The sequence below is a fragment of the Pagrus major genome, chromosome 20, assembly GCF_040436345.1.
Source record: "Pagrus major chromosome 20, Pma_NU_1.0".
In the NCBI taxonomy this organism is placed as follows: domain Eukaryota; kingdom Metazoa; phylum Chordata; class Actinopteri; order Spariformes; family Sparidae; genus Pagrus; species Pagrus major.
Genome location: NC_133234.1, coordinates 18,350,745 through 18,361,433, shown reverse-complemented (window position 1 = coordinate 18,361,433; position 10,689 = coordinate 18,350,745).

Below are 10,689 nucleotides of genomic sequence, written 5' to 3'. Positions count from 1 at the left end.
ATACAAAACACTAAAAAGTACAATTGGCTCTGGTAAGGAATTAGATATGAAGCCACAAGGCAAACAATACCGGTAAACACCTTAAACTCCACATCCGCAGATCATCAGAGGCAGTGACTCAGAGCCACGTTAACAAACTCGCGGCTGATGCAGGGGGGTCAAGATGACCTAAATCCTTGTTTGTGAGGCTGGCTGGTCGGAGCTGAGGAGGGGAACACTGCTGGAGGCACTCAGAAGACAAGGCCCGACATAGTCCAGGTCATGCCTGAGCGACCCGACTAGCCCCAGATTTACACACTGTACACAGCCCAGCATCTGGGCCAACAGGGAGCCACACACATACACACACACACAATGAGCTCACGGATACACACACACATGCACACTGTAGATGTGAAGAGAGGACAAGGACTCACCATGGGGAAATCTATACAGTTTATAATTGGGGGAGACTACAGGAGGAAGAAGAGAACCATAACAAATCTACACAAGGGTGCATGAGGCTAAATAGACCTGAATGTCTAGAGGAGACTCAAAAAGTGGGACGATTTCAGGAAAAGAGGTAACATAAATACATTTAGAGCAGTGCTGTCAAGGCAAACACAAAGATCTAACCACACGCCATTTAAATTTGATGGATTCCAGTTGCTCCGCTCAGTTTTTGTTGTTTTTTTTTTTTTTTGTTTTTTTGCATCAATTTGGTTTCTGCTCTCATTTAAAACATCCAAATATCTGTTTATTGGCATACACATAAAGAAAAAATCTATAAAACCGCGTTTAATTGGCTGGTTGTAGGTAAATACTGCAGAAATCTTAAATAAAGCATCACAGTAGGAGGCAGTTAACTACCTGAACACTCAAAGACTTCATTTACAGCCCTTAAACTGTACCGCAGTGATTTCTATGTCAGAGGATTTGTCACCTCCGCTGTGAGGTCTTCCTGCTTTTCAAAACACACAATGGGGGAAAAATTAAATCCCTGGAGGAGGATTTAGACACTTATATAACTCCCCAATTATAAAGTTTTTTTTCCCCCTCAAGAAGCCTCGGTGCCCTCCCTTCTGTTTATATGACTCACAAATATCTAATACTGAACTGTGTATAATGCCAGTATGCCCACATGACTGCAGAAAAGGCTCTTTTGCTTTCTGCCCGACTGAGTCAGGCATAATGGGAGGCTTGAAAAGCTGCGAGCTTAAACCAGCGCAGTCTTGACAAAGCCTTGGTGGCTCGCTGGGAGACTGTGCATCCTAGGAAGTTGCCAAAAAACTAATTTTCAAGAGCACTCAGCATGGTCTTAAAGCTATCTAATGGAACCACACCCAGACCGGACGTTAAATACCTCGCTCCTGCATGGGCAATTTGCTGACAATGATGAAGGAAATGACTGCGTAGGCTACTACTGTATAACCACCACTGACATTTAAGAGAAAAAGAAGAAACAGTGCAATTAAATGTACATTTTAAGGAATGATTCAACACATTATTTACATATTAACACAAGAAAATACAGTGAACAACAAATAGTAAAAATGCACATACCCACATGCACTGTATGGCCAAAAGACTCAAAAGAAGTGTACACTTCAACATAACATTATTGTTGAACATCTAATTCCCAATCTGGGGGCATTAATTTGTTACTAAGACTGCTGGGAAGGCTTTTCACAAGATTTTGGCTGCAGAGATTTTCTCCCGTTCAGTCACAAGAGCATTAGTAAGGACGGAAACTGATGTGTTCGCTGCAACTAACGGTTATTTTCCTTATGGATTAGTCTGCCAATTAATCATTTAGCGTATGAAATGGTTCCCAGACCCCAAAGTGACATCCTCCAAAAAACACTCCAAAACCAAAAACATGTTGTTTTTACAATCATATTTAACAAAAACCAAGCAGAAAATACTCATACTCAGCAAATATTTGCAGTTACTGCTCTAAAAGACGACTGAAATGATCACTTTCTTGTCAAACTAGATGTTGATTAATTTTCTTTTGATCGGTTAATCGATTAATCTAAGTGGCACTGTCATTTTGAAACAGGAGATTTCCCTTTTCCCAAACTGCTGCCACAAAGCTGGACTCACACCATGTCTACCTGTGAGTCTTTATCACTGGTTATGAGCTTAGTTTCTCTCTTTAATAATCTTGTGACCCCTCTGATTTGTTTTGGGAAACCTTGGAGTTTCCCGACCCAGAGGCTGGGAACCTACTGCTGTAGCATTAGGACTTTCTTTAATTGGAACTAAGGAGCTTGGCCCAAACCACAAAAACAGCACCCGATTAAAGCACTCTAATGTACTCCATGTATTTTATATAACAGAATCACACCCAGACAGAGGGTTAAGGGGCAGTTTGCTGACAATGACAGTCAAAATGAGGGCATGGGTAAGAGCAGAAATAAAAAGTAGTGCAAATAGCTGAAACAGATCTACAACCTCAAGTGTGAATCAGTACTTTATGGGCAGTTGCTGGGAGTTTGTTCTCTGTGTGATACACATCTTGACTGGACTTTAAACCTTACTCCTGCATCTTTGATTTACTGACAATAGAGAAGGAGATTACAACACCGACCCCTACAATATCTCAAAACAAAAACCAACCTGATCTCTTCCATCTGCGTATAGATAACACAAATTGACACTTAAAATTGTGTGCACCGCAGTAAATACACAAAAGTCCAGTTTTGCATGCAGGAGATACAATCCTTCTTATTCACATCTGTGGAGAGTAGACCCATTGTCACGTGACCTTTATTCTCATGGTAACAGAAATAAACGTTTGGTTAACACTGTGAAACGATCGCAGTTTGGTTACGTTTAGGAAGCAAAAGGACTTAGGTTGACAAGTGAGAGACCAATGGATATTTTTAACATCGGGACATTTTCCAGACATAGACTAAGGCAAAACATGATCTTTTACTAACCTAACCGAGTGTATTTTGTGCCTAAACCTTACCAGACCATAAGCACAGCGTCCTCACAACATACAACTGCAAACTGAACCCGCAGATATGTACATTGCGTTGTCATACATCATTCCCATTAACCCCAGCCCTCTTTATACGTAACAGTTTTTATGTTGTGTTATTTGGACGCATCGGCTCTTCACAGAAGTTAATGGGAAGAACTGGCGCATCTTCTGCACACAAAATCAGCCTTTGGCCTTTGCAGATTGAAGAGTCTTGGCTGCTAAAAACCTGACAACACAGAACATTTACAGCTTGATAGCAATTGAAAGGAGCAAACAATCATGAAAACACAGCTATACATTTGTTCTCTACAACCTAAGTAAGAAATAAGTCTGTTCCAGGTAGGAGACGCTTGTAAAAAGAATTCCTGGTATTTACCTTTAGCCTCGTTCTTTTACATATTTTATGATAAACCAGGAAGCCAAGTCATCGAGAGGTCCCAGTCCCCTCTGATCCCCCTACCTGCCAGCCTCGGACCTCCCCCTCCCCTCTACTTATATTTCAACCCACCTTGATGTACCTGTTTACTTCTCCGTGGGTGGTCCGGCTGGTACTAAAACAAATTCCCTTCCCCCCGCAGTGGCAGATCCAAGCATAGAGTATACCTGTTTATCCGATTTCAGGAAACGGCTAAAGCTGCCCGCTTGTTTGGCAGTTTGCGGTATGAAAGAGGTAGAAAAGGATCGAGGGTGGGCAGGATCATTCAGCGAAAAAGTCCCCCTTGGCCAGGCCTCAGGACCACCTAACCTGTGGCTTCTATTCCTGACCCCATAATGTGAGTGTGGGAGGGGGGATATTACCTTTTCGCCGACAGTGCTTCCCCATATTCCCTGACCCCACAGAGACATTACAGTGGGCAAATATAAAGCAGGGTTTCATGAAGCCTGAGCTTATCTGGGCTCTGAAAGTATGTGAGACATGCCTGGGAACAAAAGGCCGTCTCTCAGCCTGGGAGCAGGCCAAGGGGATCTCTTTCAGCAGCCACAGATTGCCCTGTGTTTTCTTAATTGACAGACCCCGGCCACATTTGATAGAAATGACATGCAGCTGGCAGGGAGCCGCGGCCTTCCAGGTAGACCACCTTTCAGCAGGAAAATTGTCCTCAATCTGGTTCATAAAGAAAGTTCGATGGAGGTCTCTCAGTCTGCGTCATAAACATAATGTGCGGCGGTGGGTTCAGCTCACTGAGGATTACACCTGCGTGGGAAAAAGTCGGGTGTTTCGGAGTGTGGGGTCGGCTTTCCAAAGTTCTCATCTGCACTCACAAATAGTTAAAAAATACAGAATTACTTTTTTTATTGGTTTCTGTCCAAAGTGTACTTATTATAACTGCATTTTGTGCATTGCTTTATTTATTCTGTAGCATCTCTTCTTACTGTACCTGACCCATCACTTGATTTTTCATTCTATACATTTGTTTTTATCTCCATGCGTATATATCTATATGCACATTTGTTTGCACATTGCTAAACTGCATTTTGTTGTTCTGGTGCTTACCATGTGCACTGACACTAAATCTGAGTCTGATCTTACTGCTGGATGACACTGGGTAGGTGCAGGCTACATAAAGCTATATGTTCCCCTTCTCCCAGTCTGAGGAAAGCATGTCCTCCGCTGGCCACATACAGTAGTGCAACCGTTTCCTTTTTCATTATTTATGAAAATGCCATGTCAATCAATCCAAAAAGATGTGACCCTATTTCATCTGCATTTACACATTTAAAGGGGCACTATGTAGTTTTGGAGAGGAAATTCAAACTCAAAATTCTAATATTTACAATATTAATGAGGCAATAATAACAATTCTGAAATATTTCTTTTTTTCCATAACTGAATAAACAAGCTGTTCTCAGAGGAGAATAAGGTCCCCAGGAACACAGTTTGAAGCTAGACAGGTGGCAGGGTCCGCCACATATAAACAGTATGAAATTGTGTTGTCCTTCAAGGTCAGTTTGTTTTATTCAGTTTATTCAGTCATGAAAACAAAGAGAGTTTGTTTATTTAGTTTGTTTAGGCATTTTAGATCTTTCTCTTCTGATTACAATATCTACCCCAAAAATACATAGTGCACCTTTAAGCTACAACTGCAGTACAATTAAATGTTTATTTATTCTGAGAAATTGAGGGTCATAAGTTGTTAGTGACAACATGCTTGAATGTAGTTAATTATTATTCATTTTTCTATGATTTGTCACAGATCTTGTGTTGTTTTAAGGTGCTTTTTAGAGTAGAATGAGTTTATAATCACATTTCTGTCATTATCTGATTTATGTAATATTTTGTGTTCTCATGTTGTTTGTCTGTAACAAACTGTAATTGCTTCCTAACCTGGGCATTGTGCACGTATATACTGTAATAAACGTGGCACCATTCAGCTGAATAAGGATCACGATGCTCTCAAAATAGATTGTTTAAATCCTTTTAAAGTTAAAGTTACAAGAATCAATCACTGATAACACTAATCCATTAGAATCTGAACGATTCACTTGTGTCTACAGATACAGTCACCTCTTCAGTGATGAAAAATGCAAATAGATCTCAGCGATGTGCCAACAGCAACATAAACTGCCAAAATGCCTTTGTCACGGCACATATTGTCAAAATCTCTGGTGTGCATTTAGATGCCGGGCATCCCAAAGGCCTGAACTCCACAGAGAATAAAGAGGGGCCATATGGCAGCCATGTCTGAAGCCCCCATGATCCACCCAGGCTGATTTCCCATCCGGTGTAGAGAAAAAGGATTTCAGGGTGCCAAACGGTGTTGGTCCCCTGTGGATATTAGTGGTCCATGGAAGATAAGGAACTAGCCATCCCAGACAGCCAGCTCCATCAGCAGATAAGAGCAGAAAAGGCCCCTCAGCTACATCTGAACCTCCACTGATCCACTTCAGGCCTTGTGTGCTGTGACTTTACAGTGTTTATCCAATACCAGAATTTTGTTTTTTTCCTATGGGTTATACAGGGTGCTTTTGAGAACATTCTGACTAATGGACTCGTTTGTTTACATGCACAGTCCACATGAAGTTATTAAAAATCAAATGTATAATTGGAGATAGGAGGCAAAATGTTTGCCTTAAAACAAAACAATATAATAACCATGCATTCGAAACAACTTATAGAAGAGTGCATTGTTTAAATCATCGCTTATTAAACAATGAAACATACCATCATAACTAAAAACAAGACAAGCTATGTATGCAGCTTTTAATTCGAGAGTTGAAATACTATCTGCTGTTATACTTTGACACTTACACGGTAAAGAATTAAACTACTCTTACCTATAAAAGTATTGAAGTGCCAAATCTGACACTATGCAACATTTAGGAGATTGTGTTTTGTCGTACGCAACGTATTGCCTTGTCTACAAGGCATCGTTTTTGGTGTCAGCAGTGGGCATCAGTATGTGCTTTTCATTTACTGAATGTTCACAAATACCAGGAAAATGTATTTTGTGTCAACTACACCAGTGTTGTTGTGAGCAGAGACAGCTGCACCTGGAGAACTCAATGTCAGAAAAATGTAACATTTACAGGGTTTTTTAGAGCAGAAATGAGCTCAAGTCAAAACTTGGTGCAGCGCTTTAATATACAGTACATTCTTGTAAAAACGTTATTCTGACTTGTAATTCTAATATCATTCATAAATAAAAAGTCTCAAAATTATGGTTCAGAATGTTGAAAGTAATTTTAAGTAACGGTCAACGTTACATTATGGACTGTTCAGAGTTACGTTACGGACTGTTCAACAATGTCAGGGAATGCACAAATTTAGGTAACAGAATGCTCAAAGTTATGTTACGTAATGCTGAAAGCATGTTACAAAAGTTTGAATATTACTTCCATCATTTTCAACCTCTTTTCACACTTGTTGTCTCTCTAACCCACACTAGAATGGCACTTAAACTGCTTTCATCATTTACTTCACACTTCCATTGTAGCTGCTACTTGAACTGCTTTCATTATCTGTATTTCGACTGCCGCTTCAACTACAATTTAAAATCTCTCAGTGTTCCTACTATTTCTAAAGTTTCAACATCACATTGCAGGAAGCACATGTATATTCTCTTTAGCTTTTTCTAGTATAATGCCAAAATGCTTTTTGGAAGCAGCAACACACAATCTTCTGCGATCTGAAACTCTATACTCCAAGGACTCTAAAATAGTCTGAAAAGGACAGAGATATGAAAAACGTAAGGTCATCTGATAACTGCTGAATAAGCCATGAAACAATGGCTGACACAGAGAAAATATTACCATTGAGATTATGCAACAAATCATTAGGTTGGGGCAAAAAAAACACTCACTGAAAAGAGAATTTTGTTCTCAAATGTCAGGCCTGAGCTGAATGAACAAACCCAACTCTCCTTGCTAGCACAGTGAAATGCTCCAGATTATTTTATGATGGGGACTCACAACAACTTTCCTGTCCTGTCTCTTTGTGCCTAGCTGCTGCTTTTCTGCACAGGGAACCCTTTTTGTTCAGATACCCGATGAAAGCATAGGAGGGAATTTTTGGGCAAAGGATGGGTCACAACTTCCCTCCCCTGCTCTACAGATGCTGGTCGGTTAATGAAGTAACAACAAATTGGGCCGCGGGCTAATTTGGAGTGGCGTTTCCTGGCCCCTCTTGGCCCATAGAGATGTGTTTCATTTTCTCTTATCAGTGACTCAGTCATGTGGATTTACGCATGGACGCCTCTGTCTCCCCCAATCGCTGCGCTAATGGAAACTTCGTTAATGTCATTAATCTACGGGCAGAGACATGTACTAAACACATATTTTGCTGTTTGTTCTCCATTTGTCAAATAATACAAAGGGCTTCCTTTATGCCAGTCAGAGTTTCTAGCAACACAAAAGAAATGAGACAGAGGAGGCACATTTTTGGTTCAGGTTTTTTTTTATTAATTCAGGTGACATTAATCTAATCATGGCTTCAAACGATGTCCCAATAAAAATAATCACAGTCACTACATTCCATAGATCTCCCATTGATGGTCAAATTTTATGTTACGAGCACAATAAGCTTCCAGTCTCTGTGCAGTGAAGTCAGAGTTGTCCTCCTTTGTCTCGGATCAGATCTTAATCTCCCAACAAAGAAAAAGATGAGACACCCTTGAGCATCTTTCAGTGTCCGCTAAGCATAACAAGATGTGATCAGTCATTACAGCAGAACGCTGAACTCTGATCTCTGTTGGCTGGAGGACACAAGTTCAGCGCAGTTACTCGCAATTTCACAGGCCAGATTAGTCAGAGGGCAAAATGCTCCTGCCAGGACGAATCCTCGTCATGCTTATTGTATACATATTCTCTATTAGGTAAATCGGTGTGTTTATATCGCAGGCAAATTGAGCGTAGCTACAAAAATGTGGCCTCTTGGTGCTCAGAGGCTCAAATCATAGCCTGGGTGGAGGAGCAGAGGGGACTGGCAGCAGGAAGGTCACCTCTTCTATAGCAGGACTGAGGACGTGGAGGAATGTACGGATCCACGATCTGTAAAGACCACGAAGTGAATCACCTATTTTCTGGAGAGATTTACCGATCAGGAAGTGTCAGAATGCAAACTTAAATGCTTACAGATATGTGCCATTAAACAGGGTATTTAACTCCCACAGCTAAAACTATGCTTCCTCCTTATACAAACAGGGGGTACTTGGAGAGATAGTGGAGTAGCTCAAGTAATTAAAAGAAAAAAGAAATTATTCCCAGATCCCAAGCTGAGATCTTGAAATTGTTTGTCAACAGTCAACAGTGCAAAAACAACAACACACAGTAGCCTATGTATTTTCTGCCACTAGAGGTCTCTCAGTCAGAACAATGAAAACAAAAAACCTATTTTGAAGTAGCGACAGGTAAAATAAGTAGCCACAAAATACATAGCACAGGTTCAGTTGTTTTTAGAGATTTCAATGTGGAAATGTCCAACCCAATCGCCAAAATAAATGTTGGCAATGTTCATATTCTGCATGCCACAGATGTGTTGAAATCTTGAAGCTCTACATTTCTTTTGGTTCAGTTTTTATTTTTAGGTTGTGATGACACCGTGCCGATGGTCTAGTCAAGTCTAGGCACAAAAACCACATGGTTAGGGTTCGGAAAGGATCGTGTTTTGGCTTAAAATACCTGGTGTTGTCGCCGCAAAGATAGCTGGAGAATGCCCAGACGGCCTGCAGAAAATATCCTGTTTCGTTGCCACTGACAAGGCTGGAAAATGTCTTGTGACCTCAGAAAATATATGGTTATGTCACCACAAACACAGCCTGAAAATGCAGCGATGTCTCACTAAAAATATCCAGTGTGCTTACAAATGCTGAGTTGCTCCATTTTATTCTGGTGAGTCGGCTGTAGGAAATGTTATATATCGTATCTCCAACAATTACATAAACGAAGCAAAAAGCAGCAAATTCTCACATTTGAGAAGCTGGAGTTTGACATTCTTGCTTGAAAAATAGTTTTTTTTTTAAATACTTAAATAATAAATGAATTAAAAATTGCTGCCAATGAATTTTCTGTTAACCAGCTAATGATTTAATCAACTAATCGTTTCAGCAGGTGATTGCAAAACACTGACAGAGCTGACACGGTGGTGCCTGCTCAGGCTTGTGTCAGCTGACCAATCAGAGCAGACTGGGCTTTTCAGGAAGGGGGCCTTAAAGAGACAGGCACTTAAGCAGAGCGTTCGGACAGTGGGTGAATAGAGGTGCTGTAGCAATGGGCAGTGTGAGAAAAATAACATTAAAGAAAATTAGCACAATATGGGACCTTTAAATATTGTCATTCTCGTATTTTTAGTAGAAAATCTTTAAATTCTCTTTATGAAATGTATGAAATGTTGATGGACACTCAACAGTCTAATGTTTTCTTCTGGGCCAACAGTTTCTTCACCCAAGACGTGAGCCACACTGGCTACGATTCTCTGTTCATTCAAAGCGAATCACAACACTGTCTTACTGAAGAGACAAACTATGTGAGTAACGAGCGGGTCCAGAGCTAGCTGACCATGTGTTTCCTGTCCAGTCTGGGGTTAGGAGCACAGTAATTAGAAAGATGCTAATGGTTCTGACAGTTATGAGTCCGAGAAAGGCTTCAAATGTCGCTTCAATTCGACGTCGGCTTGAAGACGTCTTGTGTGGCATCGTCAGTCACTCCACTCAGAGGCTTTAAACACAACAGTGCTCGGCCTGAATCTCCACATAATAGTCTTCAATGACACACATGTATGAACCCTGAAGAGGTTCATCTCCCAAAAGTTCATCGACTCCTTTAAAATCTCTCTAAATCGGGCCCCTCACAGGTTCAGTTCACCAGATTCTAAACACACATGTTTATTCATGCTGATTTTAAAACATTATTTCTTGCTTGGTCGATCGACATTTTGATGGCCACGCTCACAAAGCCACTTTAATGTTGTCATTAGTTATGCTTCTCTGGTGGCCAAAAGATGGATCCCTAAGTCGCAGGATCCAATAAGGTTGTATATGAATGGTTGGCGGAGATAAACTACATCAAATAAATGAAAGAAAGACTCACTCACTGATGGAAGACGGGAGAGAAAGTCTGTTAATTAAAAATATGAAAATGAACAAAATCTCTGACACAGGTTTGGGCCCATCTGAACAGCTACAGTAATTCTCCCCTTCAATCTTGTATGAACTTCATTTAATTAACAGGAAGCTGAAAAGTGGCATAAACCAATTTTTGATTATTTTCTTGAGCATAATCTG